Below are 22,202 nucleotides of genomic sequence, written 5' to 3'. Positions count from 1 at the left end.
AGGGCAAGGTTCCCAGGCCCTCCAGCTCCCCATCCTGTGATTCGGGACCTAATCCGCTTAATCCCCCTCAAGGAGGTGAGCTGGGACCAGCCTGCTGACTCACTGTGCAGTCAGCACCTCTGCCCTGCCCGCTTCCCCCCCTTCATTTGCTCCCCCATGGCCTCGCTGGGCTCTTGGCCTGAGAAGGACCTGGGCGGGTGGCCATCCGCCTCCATGGACAACCTCCTGGACCTCAGCGTCCCTCCGTGGAAGAATTACTGTGACACCAGTTCCACAGGGGCCTGAGTTCCGATCTCTTCCCAACACACCACTGTCTCCTGAATTATACAGTCAATCTGTGGGTTCCCCAAGGCAGGACATGGCACCCTACCCCTGCCACACCCAGAGCAGGTGCGGGAGGGAAGACAGCTGCTCTGAGCTCATGAGCAAGTCTGTCCAGGGTCAGGGGGCCACTTCCACAGCTGGCAGCCCCTTGGGCCCTAGAGAAGAAGGATGGGGAGGTCTCATCTCTCCACATACTTAGGAGGAGCCAGCTCTCAGCAGGTGCTCAAGAGTGGGCAGAGACTCCAAGATCCTCTAAAGCCATGGAGATGAATCCTCTGTCCAGGGCCTGCAAGCCCCACTCCCAAGGCAGCAGAACCATGGAGGTCTAAAACGAGACCCCCCTTGACACCCCCACACCAGGCAGGCATCCTCACTGGACAGCAGGGCCAAGGTAGCCCGAGGTATGCCAGAGGACTCTGGAGCTACCCTGCTTCACGCTGAGTGTGGGGTGGGGAGCACCCAAGGCCCCTCTGGGCCCACATTCATCCACAGTCTCCTTCTGCCCCTGCCATGTTGGCAGCCGGGGCCGTGGGAGCCGCAGCCACAAGGGCAGAATCGGGCGTTTCAGGAGGAGAGACCAAGCCAGGACCTGAACCCCAGCATCTCAGGGAAGGCCCTTCCTCTCTGATGCCCACCTGTGGACCCTGCTTGGGCTCCTCGGCTCCTCCTCAAGCCGACCAGGGAGCCTGCGGCTGACCCGTCACACCTACAGCCCCTCGCTTTTCCAGAACTTGGCCACTCTTGGGTCCTGGTGGGACTTGGGCCATTTTCCAGATGAGCCCAGGGTGAGAAGTTGTTCACAGCCGCACAAAAGAACCCTGGCCGGCCCCCTCCCAAACGCCCTGTCTCCCCTGCTTTCCTCTCCCCACTGTGTTGCCCCATACCCTTCCAGAAAACACTTCAAAGGGCAGCTCCTGCAGTCTGTGCTTTCCCCCTAGACCTCTGGGCCTTCCAGCTTCCCAAACTCCAGGGGAAATTCTTTCCTGGAGTCAGGTGTCACTGCCCCTCTGGCTGTCCCCTCCGCTGAGCCAACAGGCCCAAAATAGCCCCAGCTGTCAGCGGACATCCATCTCAACAGAGCTGGGGGCAGGGCCAGCCGGACCCTCAGGGCACTAGGCAGAGGGGAGGTGGGCGCTTCAGACGCCCCCCGCCTGCCCCAGCTGCTGCCTCCCCACATGCAGGTCTGGCTCCATTCGCCAACGCGCCAGGGGCTGCAATCCACAGCCCCAACCCCAGGAGCAGCACAGCCTGGCTGAAATTCTACCCCAGGTCCCTCCATCCCCCAGAGCCGTGACCTTCAGCTCTGCCGTCCTCAGGGGCCCTGGCTGGCCCCCCACCCCTCCTGCGCTCTGCCTCCTCACCTGTCTCTCCGGGGGGCACGAGACAGCACCCAGGCGAGGTGCTCAGATGGTGCAGCAGGGGCTGCTGGGCCTCACCTCCCTCCGGGGGCCCAGGACCGACAAGGTTCCCACCCAGCAGCCCGCACGCCTGCCGGTCCTCAAACTGGACAGGGACGAAAGGACAGGCGGATACTATCCACTGAAGAAGACTGGACCCGCCCCCAGCCCGCCCCCACCGCTGCTAGCTCGCCCAGCCCAGCCCAGCTCCAAAATAGCCCAGGAGTCACTGCCCCAGATTGGGTCTCACCCCTGGCCCCACGGAGGCAGAGGGCAGAGGCTCAGGGCTGCTGGGGGAGGAGGGGCCTGTGTGTGCCAGTGAAGTGTGCCCCTCGCTCGTGGGGACCCCTCAGACCAGTGTCCCAGAGCACAGGGAGGGATGGAAAAAGGGGGACCCAGGACCACTCATAGGAGCACCCAGGACCATCACCCAAAGGGGAGCAGAACCACCCCAAGATGACCAGTCACCAGAGAATGCTGCAGCCTTTCGGTTGAGACGAGCAGCTGGGAGCCTAGCACAGGTGCCCAAGGTCAGCCCCCGCTCCACCCTAACCACACACGTGACTGGGGTGGGTTCATTATCCCTGGTCCCTGCCAGCCACCCCTGGCCTGTCTGGGTGTTTGTGGCATCTTTACATGGGAGTGAGGGTCCCTAACATCCCATCCCGTATCCTTCACTTTCCAGGGACCAGGGACCAGCCCCGGGAGGTGGGCAGACAGGACAGCGGCAGGGGGTGAGGATAATACAAACCAACTCGCACCCCAGGATGGCTGCCCCCCATCCCCATGACCCCGGCACTGGGTCAAGGGTGAACAGGATGCTGGGCCCGCCTGGGTGAGAAGGTGGGTCTCACTGAGCAGGGGTCTACTGGGGAGCCAGATTTGAAAGCAGTTTTGCCACCTTTAGGAGAATGAGAGGATGGGAATCAGAGATCTGGTAGAAGTCCGGGGGCCTCTCCTGGGAAGAGGCTGACCCACGAGTGGAGGGTTGGGGTGCTGCTCTCTGCCCATCATCACAGACTATGGTTCTAGATGCTACAAGTTCAATATGAAGGTATTGGCAGATTCCATGTTCACTAACAGCCTTTCTTTCTGGTAAACAGATGGCACATTCTCTGTGTCCCAACTTGGCAGAGAGAGTGAGTTCTGATATCTCTGCTTCTCATATGGGCAATAATCCCACCATGGGGACACACCGCTAACTTCATCTAACCCCAGTCGGCATACCCTCTGTCTTCCCACCCCTCATACTCTCCTGCCTGTGGTCCTCCACAGCTCACCCTCCTCCAGGCATTATGCTCTTGCCCAGCACCTGCAGCCTGGGGTCGGATCCATGCCCTTGCCCCATATATGCCCTCTGTACTCAGGCCTGTGCCCCTCCCTACCTGTTATCCTCCATAGCTCCCCCTCCTCCCCCTCTGTCCTCCTCCCTGTCCTGAGACCCACCTCCATGCCTCAGGTGCTCTGAGGACCAGCCTGACTCCACACTGCCTGCAGACAAGTCCCTGGTTACCAGCTACAATCAATGGGTCCATACACCGCTGTGCACTCGAAAGATGCCTTCTCTCCTGGGTATTCTCCATCTCTGCAGGGAAGATGCCTAGCACTCAAGCAATGAATTTTTCAACAATCCACATACTTGTTGCACCCCATGAAACCCGCATTGGTCACCTTCATCATCTTTGGCAGAGAGAATGGATAACCATCACCCACCAGGACCTCTTTGACTATAAATCATCTACCTGTCAATCGGGAGGGACCGTATGCCTCAAGGGTCCTGGACACTGTCTTCTTCAGCTAGCTTGAGACTCTTGTACCAACGTTCCCATGAACAGAGGAATAAATGCGAAACCCAGTGGGCCCCCAGGGTGTCTCCAGTGTTATCAGGCAAGTCTTGTGCGATGATGTCAAAAGTCTGTGCTTTCAGTGCAGTTGTGAAGATGGAAGTCGTATACTCTGGGCAGAAAGGGGGTTTTATTTCCCTTCTGAACATTTTAAAGGGAAAACATTTATGATGTTTGATCAGCTTATGAGTAACACAGATAAAGGAAATGCAAACTCTCATCATATGGAAAACAAACACACATAATAACACTTCTTGGTGTTTCGTATCAAGAGTTTATTGGATCTTCCCAGAAAAAAAAAATTTTTTTTTTTTTAAATTTTACAGCAGAAACCTGAGGCTCAGAGAAGTTAGAATACTTTGTTTAGGTTTATACAACTGACCGTGCTTAACCAAGTTTCTCCTGAGAATCAATGACAAACAGTCTGTAAAACCAGGGGGATATAACAACTCACTGCACCACCACAGCCTGCATGACATCCTGGAACAAAAAGGGGACATTAACGGGAAAGCTGGTGAAATCCAAACAAAGCCTGAAGTTCGGCTTTGAAAACATATGTAAATGGCTAAAAATTCCTTGGTGGAGAGGTGGGTGGGGGGTGGGACGGAGTAGGGGATGGGGGTGGGGAGGATGCAAGGGCAGAAAGTTCGAGGACGGATGACCAGGTCAAAGTTCTGCATGCATTTAGGCAGATAAGAGTTTTCAAATCATACTTTTGCTTTTAATAGGGACTTCTTTGGTGGCTCAGTGGCAAAGAACCCACCTGCCAATGCAGGAGATGCAGGTTTGATTCCTGGGTCGGGAAGATCCCCTGGAGAAGGAAATGGCAACCTACTCCAGTATTCTTGCCTGGAAAACTCCACGGACAGAGGAGCCCGGCAGACGAGTCTAGGGGACGCAAGAGTCGGATACAACTGAGTGGCTGTAAACAACGACACTTGCTTTTAATGGAGAAACTTTGGAAAGAACCTAAATGCCCACCTATATTAAAATAAAGAAATGACCGTGCCATTGGGCAGCGAGTGCTACACACCAGTTTAAAAAGTGAACTGGAATTGTCTCCACAATGTCAGTAAATAAAGTAGGTAATCAAACGGAAAAAAAATCAATCAAAAGTTGGGGGCTCCCATTTCCTTGAGTCTCTGCTGGTTCCTGGTGTGCCCAACACCTCCCTTTGGCCACAAGAGGCTAAACCTACAGCTGGAAGCTAAGGAAGGGGGAGGAGGGGCAGGAGGTGGGTCAGAAAGGAGCTGAGGCCAGAGCTAAGCAGGGAAGAAGAATGTGCCAGAATGACAAGGGAAGGAGCCTCTGCCAGGCAGGACGGCCTAGGTGAGGACCGCAGGACCTGCAGAGACCTCCTGGGGCCTTCATCTGCCCACAGGGCCTTTGGGACTCCACGCTCAGAAGTCCAGACCCTGGAAACAGCTCCAGGATGTCCTCCGCATGGCAGGGCCAGAAGGGGGCCCAGGATGAGGGGCCAGGAGGAAGAAAGGGCCCCAAGGGAGACCCTGGACTGACTGCTGACCACCAGCTGTGCAGAAGCAGGAAAGGCGAGTGGCCTGGCCTGGCTCTGCACAGGGGATGGCTTTGCTCCTCAGGTGGAAGCAGGAGGCACCAAGAAGAGTGAGCAGGCTCTGGGCATTCTGGGCTGGACAGGCCTCTGGGAGAAGGCATCCATGGGCCCCTGGGTCCAAGGAGAGCTGGCACTTTGAGAGGCCAAGCCAGAGCTTCAGGGACACTCACAACCAAAGGAGGGACACCAAAGGGGTGAGGGGCCTATCAGCACCCCGTTTGTCTTCCCACCCATGTGGTGAATGGTCTCTTTGTAGATCTGAGTGTACTCGCCACGCCAAAGCTGGAACGGTCCTGGTCCCTATCTGGGGACCTTGCCCCAGGACACATGCCAGTTACCCCCAGGCCTGAGCACAGCATCCCTCCCAGGAACACAGTGAGCCCCAAGATGGGGGACTGCTTTCCCTAGTCCGAGGACCTGTGCTCCCCAGGGGCAGGCTCACTGCAAGGCAGTTGCAAAACTCAAGAGACAAGTGCTTCTGAAAGAAGGTTATAAAATCACACCATGTCCAGTACAAGAAAGGGGGAGCCCAAACTTGGTTTCGAGAAAACACCCAAGAAACCACAGTCACTTGGAAAATGAAGCTCCTGAGGACCTCAGCAACAGCCCAAAAGGGCTGTCTCAGTGATTGATACCCTCCAAAGATGTTACGAAAATTGATAGCAGAGAAAAAAAAATAAGGTTGCTCATAACATCATTCATGGTCAGTGTAGGTAAGACTGCTTTTAAGAGAAGCCTCCAAAATCACCAGGGAGTAAATACCTGTCCAGGGCAGGGATGGAACCCACCACCACCCAGGTTCCAAGGTCAGAAGCCACCAAAGGACTGAAGAAAACTCTCGGTAAACTGATAACTGTGGTTCTCATTAGAAGTGGGGGGTGTTGTAACTGGACGTACTTGTATATGATTTAAAATTTGAGCACGAAGCGTGTTTTCCTTTGCAAGGGAAAGAAGTGAAAGACAAGACTCTCCTGGCAGCCCAGTGATTAAGACTCCACACCTGCACTGCAGGGAGCTCGGGTTCAATCCTTGGTCAGGGAACTAGCCTCCTCCATGCTGCGTGGCATGGCCAAAAAAAAAAGTGAAAGACAGAAATTAGTTCCAGGAAACAGTGGCTGTGAGAGTTTCCTGAGTCTCCTCACTCCTCATCACAAGTGTGCAGGAAAAGTGATGGCTTGATTTTTTATTTATTTCTTGTTTTAAATTTTGAAGTTTTTTTTTTAATTGTGAATTTTTAAAAATTATTTATCTTTTTTTGGAGGCTAATTACTTTACAATATTGTATTGGCTTTGCCATACATTGACATGAATTCGCCACGGGTGTACACGTGTTCCCCATCCTGAACCCCCCTCCCACCTCCCTCCCCATCCCATCCCTCTGGGTCATCCCAGTGCACCAGCCCTGAGCACCCTGTCTCATGCATCGAACCTGGACGGGCGATCTGCTTCACATGTGATCATTTACATGTTTCAATGCCATTCCCCCAAACCATCCCACCCTCTCCTTTTCCCACAGAGTCTAAAAGTCTGTTCTATACATCTGTGTCTCTTTTGCTGTCTCACATACAGGGTTATCACTGCCATCTTTCTAAATTCCATATATATGTGTTAGTATACTGTATTGGTGTTTTTCTTTCTGGCTTACTTCACTCTGTATAATAGGCTCCAGTTTCACCTACCTCATTAGAACTGATTCAAATGCATTCTTCTTAATGGCTGAGTAATACTCCATTGTGTATATGTACCACTGCTTTCTTATCCATTCGTCTGCTGATGGACATCTAGGTTGCTTCCATGTCCTGGCTATTATAAACAGTGCTGTGATGAACACTGGGGTACACGTGTCTCTTTCAATTCTGGTTTCCTCGGTGTGTATGCCCAGCAGTGGGATTGCTGGGTCATATGGCAGTTCTATTTCCAGTTTTTTAAGGACTCTCCACACTGTTCTCCATAGTGGCTGTACTAGTTTGCATTCCCACCAACAGTGTAAGAGGGTTCCCTTTTCTCCACACCCTCTCCAGCATTTATTGCTTGTAGACTTTTGGATCGCAGCCATTCTGGCTGGCGTGAAATGGTACCTCATTGTGGTTTTGATTTGCATTTCTCTGATAATGAGTGATGTTGAGCATCTTTTCATGTGTTTGTTAGCCATCTGTATGTCTTCTTTGGAGAAATGTCTGTTTAGTTCTTTGGCCCATTTTTTGATTGGGTCGCTTATTTTTCTAGAATTGAGCTGCAGGAGCTGTTTATATATTTTTAGATTAATTCTTTGTCAGTTGCTTCATTTGCTACTATTTTCTCCCATTCTGAAGGCTGTCTTTTCACCTTGCTTATACTTTCCTTTGTTGTGCAAAAGCTTTTAATTTTAATTAGGCCCCATTTGTTTATTTTTGCTTTTATTTCCAATATCCTGGGAGGTGGGTCATAGAGGATCCTGCTGTGATTTATGTCGGAGAATGTTTTGTGCATGTCTTCCTCTAGGAGTTTTACAGTTTCTGGCCTTGCGTTTAGATCTTTAATCCATTTTGAGTTTATTTTTGTGTATGGTGTTAGAAAGTGTTCTAGTTTCATTTTTTTTTTTAAGTCGTTGACCAGTTTTCCCAGCACCACCTGTTAAAGAGACTGTCTCTTCTCCATTGTATATTCTTGCCTCCTTTGTCAAAAATAAGGTCACCACAGGTGCGTGGATTTGTCTCTGGGCTTTCTGTTTTGTTCCATTGATCTATATTTCTGTCTTTGTGGATGGCTTGATTTTAAAATCCTACCTGAGCCAGACCCGAAGAAAGTAAAGTCACAGCCTCAGCCTCCTGCCTAAGACAGTCTGGTGGCCTCATGAACTGACAAAGGGTGGCTCCTTCACCTGGAGGGGGGTGCTGACCTGTCCCTCCCACGGGAATCAGCTGTGCCCACTCCCATTCGAACAGGTGCGTGTTTGGGGCGAGCAGTCTGGTGCCTTTCTTCATTGGCAGCCCAGGCAGGGAGACACTTAGAGATCCCTTTATTCCAGAAGGAATCTGAGAAAGCTCTGAGCTCACAGTGCAGACTTACTGGACTCACAAAGGGGGCTTGTTTTAGACCAAATGTTGATCCATTAATTAGGGGCAGCACAGCATCACACTGGGAGCTAAATCAGCTACCATAGACCAGCATTCATGTCCCCAAAATGCTGAAGTCTAACCCCTATTGTGTTGGTATTAGGAGTGAGGCTTTGGGGTGATTAGGTCACGCAGATGGAGCGCTCAGGAATGGGATTAGTGTCCTTACGAAAGAGACCCCAAAGGGTGCCCTTGCCCCTTCCACCACAGAAGGACATAGTGAGAGGTGGAAAAATTAAGTGAAAGTGTTAGTCCCTCAGTTGTGTCTGACTCCACGACCTCATGGACGGTAGTTTGCCAGGCTCCTCTGTCCATGGAATCCTCCACTGTAGGATAGCATTTCATCAGGATGTTAACAGAACTAGAGCTTGAAATACTGAATCACTTGAATTTAGCTTGACTGTTTAAATGGGTACAAAGGATGGCTGTGGATGTGCAGGTAGCATGATCAATAAGTGTAACTTCATGGTGGTTCCCCCCCCCCCACAGGTGTTAAATAAGTGTGTCCTCAGTAAAAAGATAAGGTAGCTGCTCAGTCGTGCCCGACTCTTTACGACCCCATGGACTGTAGCCTGCCAGGCTCCTCCGTCCATGGAATTTTCCAGGCAAGAATACCAGAGTGGGTTGCCGTTTCCTTCTCCAGGGGATCTACCTGACCCAGGGATTGAACCCAGGCCTCCAGCACTGCAGGCAGACGCTCTACCATCTGAGCCTAAATCCTCAGTGAAGTTCTCTGTTACTGTTACAATGGCCCTTCAGATTTAGAAATAGATAGACCTGGGGTGTCTTCCAACAACCACAACCAGTTCTCCCATTCTTGATTGATATAAGTGAGGCGTCCCCACAATTTGACAGTGCCTGGTTTTTAGAGTTAGCCATCTGGGTGCAGTACCATCAGATCTCACAGGTTAAGGGCTCTGTCCCACAAAACCAGCCCCATCTCAAATGCCAATCGCAAGTCCAGAGCTACCCAAACTTCTGACCTCCTGGCTATAAACCAGAGCTTCCACGACCCCCTTCTCAGGTTGAGCCATTTGCTGGAATGGTTCACAGAACTCCAGAAACAGTTATGTGTATTTACTGGTTTCTTATATAATAAAGGAGATCCGAGGAGGCATGATCAGTTGTTAACTCCACTTCCAGCCTTTCATTCTTCTCTGGAGAATGGCGTTGGGGTGGAGTTGAAAATTTCAAGTTTCTAATCATGGCTTGATTTTTCTGATGACCAGCCTCCATTCCCAAACCATCCAAGAACCTACCCAGAGTCACCTCATCGAACAAAAGTGTTAGTTTCTCAGTCGTGTCTGACTTTTTGTTACACCATGGACTGTTACCTGCCAGGCTCCTCCACCCATGGGATTGTCCAGGCAAGAATACTGGAGTGGGTAGCCATTTCCTTCTTCAGGGGATTTTGCTGACACAGGAATCAAACCTGGGTCTCCCACACTGCAGGCAGACTCTTTACATCAGAACAAAACACAGCTTTAATGGATCAAAGTTGTTTAACCCATTAAAATCATTTTATAAAATCATGAGGATATAAAAACTACAATTTTGAGCATGCACATATGGCCTTTCCCATACTACTACTGCTTCCGTAGTTGGTGTTTTAGTTTGGGTTGCTATAGCCAAATACCGTAGATTGAGTGTCTTATAAACAACAGATATTTATTTCTCACAATTCTGAAGGCTGGAAGTCTGGGATCAAAGTGTTGGCATGGTGATGTCTGGAGAGCTTGCTTCCAGGTTTATAGGCTGCCAACCTCTCCCTGGTGGCTCAGACAGTAAAGAATCTGCCTGCAATGCAAGAGACCTGGGTTAAATCCCTGGGTCAGGAAGATACCTTGGAGAAGGGAATGGCTACCCACTCCATCCAGTATTCTTGCCTGGAGAATTATAAATATCAAACATTTAAATTAATTAGCTATTTTGCTTTGCAAAATACTAGTCACCTGCTGGGACTTCACTGGTCATCCATGGGTTAAGAATTCACCTTCTAATGCAGGAGACAGGGGTTTGATCCCTGGTCAGGCAACTAAGATGCCACATGCCTCAAGGCAACTAGCCCGAGCACCACAACCACAAAGCCCATGTGCTCTGGAGCCCGTGTACCACGACCAGAGAGAAGCCCGTGGAGAAGCCTGTGTACCATGACTAGAGAGAAGCCTGTGGAGAAGCCTGTGTACCATGACTAGAGAAGCCCATGTACCACAACTAGAGAGAAGCCCACGTACCACGACTAGAGAGAAGCCTGTGGAGAAGCCTGTGTACCACGATTAGAGAAGCCCGCATACCACGACCAGAGAGAAGCCCGCATGCTGCAGTGAAGACCCTGCATGCCACAACTGAGACCTGACACAGACCAATAAACATTTTAAAAATGCAAACATGGCTGCCATTCTCAAAACTTTTACTTTACACAGTTATACAGATGATACGGAGAATGCAATGGCACCCCACTCCAGTCCTCTTGCCTGGAAAATTCCATGGACGGAGCAGCCTGGTAGGCTGCAGTCCATGGGGTCACGAAGAGTCAGACATGACTGAGCGACTTCACTTTGACTTTTCACTTTCATGCATTGGAGAAGGAAATGGCAACCCACTCCAGTGTTCTTGCCTGGAGAATCCCAGGGACAGGGGAGCCTGGTGGGCTGCCATCAATGGGGTCGCACAGAGTCGGACACGACTGAAGTGACTTAGCAGCAGCAGCAGCAAGTAATAAATATATATATTATTTATATATAATATCTTATTACTTAGTAATATATATAAATATTTCACCTGCAGAAATTACCTGGTGCAAAAAGGCTCTACACATCCCTGGGACCTCATGTCTCTGGAAGAATTCTTGTGCCCTTTAAAAGATTTTGTAAACAAGACTAAAGAACCATCAGATATTTTTACAAATAATGCTGGAAGGTGCATTGGCATCCACAGCTATGTTAAATGTCCAACTGTTGGACTGACGTTCATAGTTCTCCAGAACAAGTCTACAAAGCCTTACGGGGTTTCACAGAGAGAAGGCTCTCTTGTTATCTCCTGTTTCTTACCCCATGATATTCACATCAATGTGAAACAGTCAGGCAGCAGGGATTTTAAACCTCTTCCAACACCTGCAGGCCTGGGAACCACAGGCTTCATCAGTTTCAGCTCAGAAACAAGGTTGAAAGGGTCCACTTCTGAGACAGCAGCCTAAGGAGGTCCGCAGACCCATTCTGCAGCAAGACACATACAACTGATGAACACTAACAACAAAAAAGTATAAACCTCTGAAAATTGTCCCCAGTGCGCACAGCAAAAGAAGAGATGTCGATTCAAGAAAATCTACTAAAACTTGGTAAGAACAGTAAGAGTCTGAAGTAACTTACCCAACCAACCCCCAGGTCCACTTGACAGACTCCATGTGGGGTGGGTATGGCCAAGAAGACGGGGCTCCCTCTCCTTTCAGCTCCTGATCAAAGGATATGGCATCTTACCAATGGGGCAGGACACCAACATTTCTCATCCTCCCAACTCCAAGCTGAAGCACCTAAATTCCTGGCGAGTGTGGCTGAGAGCTTAGGGGCACGCTTCCTCCAAGCAGCGCCTACCCCCTGAATGCAGGTATGGCAAACTGAGCGTATGGGGGTCCTGCCCGTCCCCACCGCTGATCACTGATAGAGCAGAGGTTCCACATCAAGGGAAGCAAATCAAGAAGAGCCGAGGCTGCCACTGCCAGGCTGCCACTGGCCCGAAGATTCTTCCCCGGAGAAAGGCAGCTCACAGAGGGTTCCAAAGTTGTGCACAAAGGAGCTGACCTCATCTGAAACAGACGTTCAAGCCTCAGGGTTCTCTTGGAAAAAAAAAAAAAAAACAGGTCTTCTATTAATTAAGAGCAAAAACCTAAACCAAGTCAGTTCAACCAGGGAGAACCAAGGAAAGAGACTACTAAGAAGAGCCTCCTGGCGTAAGAACAAAGCTCAGTGACTGGCCTCAAAGCTGAGCACTAGCCAGAAGGCTGTGCAGCAGTTTACGGGCATTGCTGAAAACAGCAGACCAGGCAGCCACAACTTAGTGGAGCCCAACAGCTGGGTGTGATAGCAACCGAAATAGCTGCATGGAGGGATCCGGAAGGAGACAGAGAGCCCCAGGAAAGCCCAGGGTGACTTTGCTCACGCTTAATGTGTGCCCTCTGAAGAGTGACACTGAAGGACTTCACACTGCAGGGGAGACAGCCTCACTAGAACAGTCTAGCCATACCGCTAAGCACATAAATAGACAACTGTAAAAACAAGCCCAGAGAAAAGGAGGGAATCAGTATCCAGAGCTGCTAAAACATACTACCTAAAAAATCAGGCTTTCAACCAAAAAATTATGACACGCAAAGAACAGCAAAGTGACCCATACACAGCGGGGAGAAAAGCAGACGACAGAAACTGGGAGAGGGCCCCGAAGTCGTACTTAGCGAACAAAATTCCACAGCAGCTGTTACAACTGTCCAAAGAACTTAAGGGAGCCATGGTGAAAGAAGCAAAGGGAGGTTTCCTGATGGTCTCTCATTACGTAGAGAATAGCAATAAAAAGACAGAGATTATTAATATAAAGTGAAATATGCATTAGAAGGCTCCACTGGCAGATGTCAACAGCAAAAGAGTCTGTGAGGAACTTGAAGACAGAGACTGACAGAGATTATGCAATCCAAAGAGCAAGGAGAATAAAGAACGAAGAAAAACGGACACTCTTGGAGAAATGTAGGACGCCATTAAGTGCACCGATGCACACACAATAAAAACAACTCATCATATTCAAGAGAAGCCTAATATGATTTATACTTTATTTCTCATCATGAACAATGGATGCTACAAGGCAGTGGAGATAGGTAGCAAAGAGTGGGTGAATCCTGGGTAAATCATTCTCTGCCACCAAAACAGTATATTAAACAGAACAGGATCTTTAAAAATGCTGAATCAGAACATTAAAATAAACACACGTTTAAAATTGTTACTATTAATCAAATTAGTAACTATCTTTAAAACTGACTTCAAACCTGAGCAATGCTTTAGACCACCTGCTAGTGGGAACTGTCATGCTATTGGTTAAATTCTAGAAATTCTCTCATCGGTCCTTGAGGGTTTTTCGGCGTTGAAGAGGAATTCAGGTGTGATGACTAACTCAGGTGAAAATCCAAAAATGATACTGTAATTTGAGAGTGTTTCAGGAAGCAACACTGATATAAGAATTTAAACAACTTAAACACAAGGATTTTAATAATATATTCTATCGCCACTAAAATGAATGCCAAGAAATGTATATGAAAAAAAAAAATTGTTTTTCTCAAAAGTATTTGCCAAACCTTTGAAAAGACTTATGGAAAATCTCTTTTACATGTCCAAGGAAAATGAACTTCTGGATGCCCTTGTACTGGTGTCAGCAGTACAGTTGTGAGCCCTCCCTCCCCCTCTTGTGGTTTAAAATTAGAGCCCGTGGGGCCTGGGAGTCGCCATGGAACATGGAGCTGCCTCCTGCCCCCAACAGCTGCCTTCCCTCCCTGCAAATGCTAATATTAGGGTTGCACAAATTCCTAGAGTAGAAATTAAGGGCCACAATTAACTGGGTGACTTAATTTGGCAATCGTGCCCTTTTATCATGGTTAGAAACTGGCCCTTCTCACAGCCATGGTTTTGCTACAAAATGACTCAGGTGCTTCTGTTTAACCCTGCATCTTGGCCTTTCTGAAGAGCTTCAAGACCCCAGCTCATTTCCTCCTGGGCATTATATTTTGGGCATCAGTTCATACAACATCCTTGTCATCTTGTCCCAAGGCCGTACTGGAGATAGATGCACAAAGTCATTTACAGGGAACACCACGAAGCTATTCCAGGGCCTCCATGTGGTCACTGTTGGATCTTCAATGGCCAGAGCCAAGGCTTAGCACAGGTAAAAGGGTCACAAGAACAGAAAAATCTGTCCAAACAAGAAACAGACCCTATTTTTCTAAGCACTGATTCTTGGATATGCTAAGAGCTCTAGTAGGAAACTAGTGATTAAGACAGTGGTTCAGGAATAGATCAGAAGAGAAGAACAGAGAGCCTGGAAATGCACACATTCAGACACTGTGATGTCCCTACACAGGACTGGAAAGAATTTTCTAGACAAGCAGCTCTCCTCTGAAAAAAAAATGGAAGTGAGATCACTAATTTGCACCTATCATAGGATGAATGGCACCTCCAAAAAACATATGTCAAAACCCTCACCCCCAGAATCTGTGCATGGGACCTTATTCAGAGGTAGAGTCTCTGCAGGTGCAGGCAAGTTAAGACAAGGTCATTAGGATGGGTCCCGATCTAATAACTAGTGTCCTTACAAGGGGAAAGGTAGAGACAGAGGCATACATGCACAGAGTGAAGATGGTGTAGGGATACAAAACAAGAAGCCCCTTTAAGACAAAGGCAGAGACTGCAGTGATGCAGGCCAGACCTCCTGCGGCACCATGAGTTGAAAGAAGCAGAAAGGATCCTCCCCTAGAGCCTCTGGAGGGAGCTTGACCTGCTGACACTTTGCTTTTGTACTTCTGTAGGAGAATACATTTCTGCTGTGTTAAAGCCGCCCAGGTTGTTGTAATTTATTACAGCAACTGTAGGACACTAACATAGCGTTATACACAAAATTCAAGCTGATTAAACATGGAATTACCTTATGACCCATCCATCCCATTCCTAGGGATATACTTAAAGAGAACTGAAGCATGTCCACACAAAAACTCTCACAGCAACTATTCACAGAATCTAGCAAGTTGAACAACACAAATGTCCATTAACTGATTAACTGATGAGGGGATGAACAAAATGGGCTCTGTCCTTGTGATGGGATGTTATTCAGTCATAAAGAGGAAGGCACACTGATACAAGTGGCTATGCGGATGACTTTGTAAACATCATGCTCAGTTAGAGAAGGCAGACACAAAAGCCCATAAGCTATATGATTCCTTCATATGAAACGTGCAAAACAGGCAAATCCAGAGACAGAAAGTGGATCAGCAGTTACCAGGATCTGGGAAGGAGACTGTTAAATGGGTACAGAGTTTCCTTTCAAGGTGATGAAAATGTTCTGAATCCACATAAAGGTGATGGTTGTTCAACACTGTGAAGGTATTGTGCTAAGTCCCTCAGTCGTGTCCAATTCTTTGCAACCCTATGTAGCCCGCCAGGCTCCTCTGGCCATGGGATTCTCCAGGCAAAAATACTGGAATGGAGAGCTATGCCCTCCTCCAGGGGATCTTCCCCACCCAGGGATTGAACCCACGTCTCCTGCAGCTCCTGCACTGCAGGGGGATGCTTTACCTCTGAGCCACCAAGGATTAAATGCCTCTAAATTGTAGACTTTAAAATAACTAATATTACGTTATACAAATCTTCAGTTCAGTCGCTCAGTCATGCCCTACTCTTTGCAACCCCATGAATCACAGCACACCAGGCCTCCCTGTCTAACACCAGCTCCCGGAGTTTACCCAAATTCATGTCCATCAACTCGGTGATGCCATCCAGCCATCTCATCCTCTGTCATCCCCTTCTCCACCTGCCCCAAATCTTTCCCAGCATCAGGGTATTTTCAAATGAGTCAGCTCTTCACATCAGGTGGCCAAAGTATTGGAGTTTCAGCCTCAGCATCAGTCCTTTCAATAAACACCCAGGACTGATCTCCTTTAGGATGGACTGGTTGGATCTCCTTGCAGTCCAAGGGACTCTCAAGAGTCTTCTCCAACACCACAGTTCAAAAGCATCAGTTCTTCGGTGCTCAGCTTTCTTCACAGTCCAACTCTCACATCCATACATGACCGCTGGAAAAACCATAGCCTTGACAAGACAGACCTTTGTTGGCAAAGTAATGTCTCTGCTTTTCTTCCAGGGAGTAAGCGTCTTTTAATTTCATGGCTGCAATCACCATCTGCAGTGATTTTGGAGCCAGAAAAATGAAGTCAGCCACTGTTTCCACTGTTTCCCCATCTATTTGCCATGAAGTGATGGGACCAGATGTCATGATCTTAGTTTTCTGAATGATGAGTTTTAAGCCAACTTTTTCACTCTCCTCTTTCACTTTCATCAAGAGGCTTTTGAGTTCCTCTTCACTTTCTGCCATAAGGGTGGTGTCATCTGCATATCTGAGGTTATTGATATTTCTCCCGGCAATCTTGATTCCAGCTTGTGCTTCTTCCAGCCCAGTGTTTCTCATGATGTACTCTGCATGTAAGTTAAATAAGCAGAGTGACACTATACAGCCTTGATGTACTCCTTTTCCTATTTGGAACCAGTCTGTTGTTCCATGTCCAGTTGTAACTGTTGCTTCCTGACCTGCATATAGGTTTCTCAAGAGGCAGGTCAGGTGGTCTGGTATTCCCATCTCTTTCAGAATTTTCCACAGTTTATTGTGATCCATAGAGTCAAAGGCTTTGGCATAGTCAATAAAGCAGAAACAGATGTTTTTTTCTGGAACTCTCTCGCTTTTTCAATGATCCAGCGGATGTTGGCAAATTGATCTCTGGTTCCTCTGCCTTTTCAGATTGAACATCTGGAAGTTCACGGTTCACGTAATGCTGAAGCCTGGCTTGGAGAATTTTGAGCATTACTTTACTAACGTGTGAGACGAGTGCAACTGTTACTTCAATTTAAAAAAAAATCAAGCTGAGATGAACTTAAAGACCTAACTAAGAAAACCAACACGTGGGAGTTCCCTGGTGGTCCCGTGGTCAGGACTTGGTGCTTTCACTGCTAGGGCCCCGGTTTGATCTCTGGTCAGTGAACTAAGGTCTGCAAACGAAGCAGCAGAGTGAAAAAAAAACAAAAACAAAACCAAAAAAATTTCAGAAGAAAATTGAGAACACATATATGCAAATATTTCTTAAACAAGACAACAGACAGCCTAAAATTCATGATGGGGAATTCCCTGGAGGCCCAATGGTTACGACTCCATGCTTTCAGTCTGGTCACCTGGGTTCAATCCCTGGTGAGGGAAATAGGACGCTACAAGCTGCACGGTATGGCTAAAAAAACAATAAAATAAAATTCATGATGGTTGCCCAAAAAATGATACCAAAAACAAACTTCAGGGATTCCCTGCTGGTTCAGCGGTGAAGAATTCGCCTTTCAATGCAGGAGACACAGGGCTGATCCCTGATCCTGGAAGACCCCACATGCTGCAGAGCAACAAAGCCTGTGTGCCCCAACTCTTGAGCCTGTTCTGCGGAGCCCAGGAACCACAGCCACTGAGCCCCGGAGCCACAGCTGCTGAAGCCTGCACACCCACGTTCTGCAACAAGAAAAGCCACGTCAATGGGAAGCCCATGCGCCTCACTAGAGAGTCGGTTCTGCTCTCCGCAAAGAGAAAAGCCCACGTGGCCACAAAGACCCAGCACAGCCAAAAACACATGAATAACGTTTTAATTCATTAGAGAAAAAAAACTTCAGAAAGAACGCCTGCCACATGTATGAAATGCAGGAGTGTTTACGCATGCACTGCAATGAAGATACAAGGGTGTTCATGGCAGCGAGAAACTGTCAACAAACTTTTTTTTTTTTATAAATGAGTGCTAAGCAGGTGGATGAAACTAGAACCTATCATACAGAGTGAAGTAAGTCAGAAAGAGAAAGATAAATATGGTATTCTAACGCATATATACAAAATCTAGACAAATGGTACTGAAGAATTTGTTTACAGGGCAGAAATGGAGAAACAGACATAGGGAATAGACTTATGGACATGGGGAGAGGGGAGGAGAGGGTGAGAAGTATGGAGACAGGAACATGGAAATTTCTATTACCATATGTAAAATAGATAGCAAGGGGGTATTTGCTGTGTGGCTCAGGAAACTCAAACAGGGTCTCTGTATCAATCTAGAAGGGATGGGGCAGAAGATGGTAAGGAGGTTCAAAAGGGAGGGTTATATGTATACCTACAAGGGCCACCATATACCGTGTAGGCCACCCAAGACGGACGGGTCATGGTGGAGAGTTCTGACAAAATGTGGCCCACTGGAGAAGGGAATGGCAAACCACTTCAGTATTCTTGCCTTGAGAACCCCATGAACCATATGAAAAGGCAAAAAGATAGGACACTGAAAGAGGAACTCCTCAGGTCGGTAGGTGCCCAACACGCTATTGGAGATCAGTGGAGAAATAACTCCAGAAAGAATGAAGGGATGGAGCCAAAGCAAAAACAATACCCGGTTGTGGATGTGACTGGTGATAGAAGCAAGGTCCGATGCTGTAAAGAGCAATATTGCACAGGAACCTGGGATGTTAGGTCCATGAATCAAGGCAAATTGGAAGTGGTCAAACTGCAGATGGCAAGAGTAAACGTTGACATTCTAGGAATCAGCAAACTAAGATGGACTGGAATGGCTGAATTTAACTCAGATGACCATTATATCTACTATTGCGGGCAGGAATCCCTCAGAAGAAATGGAGTAGCCCTCATAGTCAACAAGAGTCCAAAATGCAGTATTTGGATGCAATCTCAAAAACTACAAAATGACCTCTGTTCGTTTCCAAGGCAAACAATTCAATATCACAGTAATCCAGGTCTATGCCCCGACCAGTAACGCTAAAGAAGCAGAAGTTGAACGGTTCTATGAAGACCTACAAGATCTTCTAGAATTAACGCCCATAAAAGATGTCCTTTTCATTATAGGGGACTGGAATGCAAAAGTAGGAAGTGAAGAAACACCTGGAATAACAGGCAAATTTGGCCTTGGAGTACAGAATGAGACAGGGCAAAGGCTAATAAGAGTTCAGCGAAGAGAATGCATCGATCATAGCAAACACCCTCTTCCAACAACACGGGAAGACTCCACACATGGACATCACCAGATGGTCAACACTGAAATCAGACTGATTATATACTTTGCAGCCAAAGATGGAGAAGCTCTATACACTCAGCAAAAACAAGACCAGGAGCTGACTGTGGTTCAGATCATGAACTCCTTTTTGCCAAATTCAGACTTAAACGGAAGAAAGTAGGGAAAACCACCAGACCATTCAGGTATGACCTAAATCAAATCCCTTATGATTATACAATGGAAATAAGAAATAGATTTAAGGCACTAGATCTGATAGACAGACTGCCTGATGAACTACGGACAGAGGTTAGTGACACTGTATAGCAGACAAGGAGCAAGACCATCCCCAAGAAAAAGAAATGCAAAAAAGCAAAACGGCTGTCTGAGGAGGCCTTATAAATAGCTGTGAAAAGAAGAGAAGCAAAGTAAAAAGCAAAGGAGAAAAGGAAAGATATGCCCATCTGAATGCAGAGTTCCAAAGAACAGCAAGGAGAGATAAGAAAGCTTTCCTCAGTGATCAGTGCAAAGAAATAGAGGAAAACAATAGAATGGGAAAGACTAGAGATTACTTCAAGAAAATTGGAGATACCAAGGGAATATTTCAGGCAAAGATGGGCTCAATAAAAAAAAGAAATGGTATGGACCTAACAGAAGCAGAAGATATTAAGAAGAGATGGCAAGAATACACAGAACTATACGAAAAAGATCTTCACAACCCAGATAATCATGATGGTGTGATCACTCACCTAGAGCCACATATCCTGGAATGTAAAGTTAAGTGGGCCTTGGGAAGCATCATTACGAACAAAGCTAGTGGAGGTGATGGAATTCCAGTTGAGCTATTTCAAATCCCAAAAGATGATGCTATGAAACTGCTGCACATAATATGCCAGCAAATTTGGAAAACTCAGCAGTGGCCACAGGACTGGAAAAGGTCAATTTTCATTCCAATCCCAAAGAAAGGCAATGCCAAAGAATGCTCAAACTATTGCACAATTGCACTCATCTCACACATTAGCAAAGTAATGCTCAAAATTCTCCAAGTCAGGCTTCAACAAAGTGTGAACCATGAACTTCCAGATTTCAAGCTGGTTTTAGAAAAGGCAGAGGAACCAGAGATCAAATTTCCAACATTCGCTGGATCATGGAAAAAGCAAGAGAGTTCCAGAAAAAACATCTATTTCTGCTTTACTGACTATGCCAAAGCCTTTGACTGTGTGGATCACAATAAACTGTGGAAAATTCTGAAAGAGATGGGAATACCAGACCACCTGACCTGCCTCTTGAGAAACCTATATGCAGGTCAGGAAGCAACAGTTAGAACTGGATATGGAACAGACTTGTTCCAAATAGGAAAAGGAGTACCTCAAGGCTGTATATTGTCACCCTGCTTATTTAACTTATATGCAGAGTACATCATGTGAAACGCCACGCTGGAAGAAGCACAAGCTGGAATCAAGATTGCAGGGATGAACATTGGGGTACATGTGTCTCTTTCAATTCTGGTTTCCTCGGTGTGTATGCCCAGCAGTGGGATTGCTGGGTCATAAGGTAGTTCTATTTGCAGTTTTTTAAGGAATCTCCACACTGTTCTCCATAGTGGCTGTACTAGTTTGCATTCCCACCAACAGTGTAGGAGGGTTCCCTTTTCTCCACACCCTCTCCAGCATTTATTGCTTGCAGATTTTTGGATCGCAGCCATTCTGACTGGTGTGAAGTGGTACCTCATTGTGGTTTTGATTTGCATTTCTCTAATAATGAGTGATGTTGAACATCTTTTCATGTGTTTGTTAGCCATCCGTATGTCTTCTTTGGAGAAATGTCTATTTAGTTCTTTGGCCCATTTTTTGATTGGGTCGTTTATTTTTCTGGAATTGAGCTGCATAAGTTGCTTGTATATTTTTGAGATTAGTTGTTTGTCAGTTGCTTCATTTGCTATTATTTTCTCCCATTCAGAAGGCTGTCTTTTCACCTTGCTTATATTTTCCTTTGTTGTGCAGAAGCTTTTAGTTTATAATAGCCAGGACATGGAAACAACCTAGATGTCCATCAGCAGATGAATGGATAAGAAAGCTGTGGTACATATACACAATGGAGTATTACTCAGCCGTTAAAAAGAATTCATTTTAATCAGTCCTGATAAGATGGATGAAACTGGAGCCGATTATACAGAGTGAAGTAAGCCAGAAAGAAAAACACCAATACAGTATACTAACACATATATATGGAATTTAGAAAGATGGCAATGACGACCCTGTATGCAAGACAGGAAAAAAGACACAGATGTGTATAACGGACTTTTGGACTCAGAGGGAGAGGGAGAGGGTGGGATGATTTGGGAGAATGGCATTCTAACATGTATACTATCATGTAAGAATTGAATCGCCAGTCTATGTCTGACGCAGGATACAGCATGCTTGGGGCTGGTGCATGGGGATGACCCACAGAGATGTTATGGGGAGGGAGGTGGGAGGGGGGTTAATGTTTGGGAACGCATGTAAGAATTAAAGATTTTAAAATTAAAAAAAAAAAGATTGCAGGGAGAAATATCAACAACCTCAGATATGCAGATGATACCACCGATATGGCAGAAAGCAAAGAAGAACTTAACAGCCTCTTGAAGAAAGTGAAAGAGGAGTGTGAAAAAGTTGGCTTAAAGCTCAACATTCAATAAACTAAAATCACAGCTTATGATCCCATCACTTCATGGCAAATAGATGGGGAAACAGCAGCTGAGTTTATTTTCCTAGGCTCCAAAATCACTGTAGATGGTGACTGCAGCCATGAAATTAAAAGATACTCCTTGGAAGGAAAGTTATAACCAAGCTAGACAGCATATTAAAAAGCAGAGAAATTGCTTTGCTAACAAAGGTCCGTCTAGTCAAGGCTATGGTTTTTCCAGTGGTCATGTATGGATGTGAGAGTTGGACTATAAAGAAAGCTGAGCACCGAAGAATTGATGCTTTTGAACTGTGGTGTTGGAGAAGACTCTTGAGAGTCCCTTGGACTGTAAGGATATCCAACCAGTCCATCCTAAAGGAAATCAGTCCTGAATGTTCATTAGAAGGACTGCTGTTGAATCTGAAACTCCAATACTTTGGCCACCTGATGTGAAGAACTGACTCATCTGAAAAGCCCCTGATGCTGGGAAAGATTGAA

The 22,202-nt window shown here is 47.0% G+C and overlaps 1 protein-coding gene across 46 annotated transcripts in view; it reads right to left on the bottom strand.

Moving 5' to 3' along the window:
- Nucleotides 1-1,813, bottom strand: part of OBSCN (obscurin, cytoskeletal calmodulin and titin-interacting RhoGEF) — a 232,988-nt gene extending 231,175 nt beyond the window's left edge. For all 46 annotated transcript variants that reach the window (XM_018051517.1, XM_018051518.1, XM_018051542.1 and 43 more), the window contains exon 1: nt 1,686-1,813. The gene's annotated coding sequence lies outside the window, so the exon portion shown is untranslated. The remainder of the gene's footprint in view (nt 1-1,685) is intronic.

Source organism: Capra hircus, chromosome 7, assembly GCF_001704415.2.
Source record: "Capra hircus breed San Clemente chromosome 7, ASM170441v1, whole genome shotgun sequence".
Lineage (NCBI taxonomy): Eukaryota > Metazoa > Chordata > Mammalia > Artiodactyla > Bovidae > Capra > Capra hircus.
Note: the sequence above shows the minus strand (reverse complement) of the source record. Positions and strands in the feature narration are given on the sequence as shown.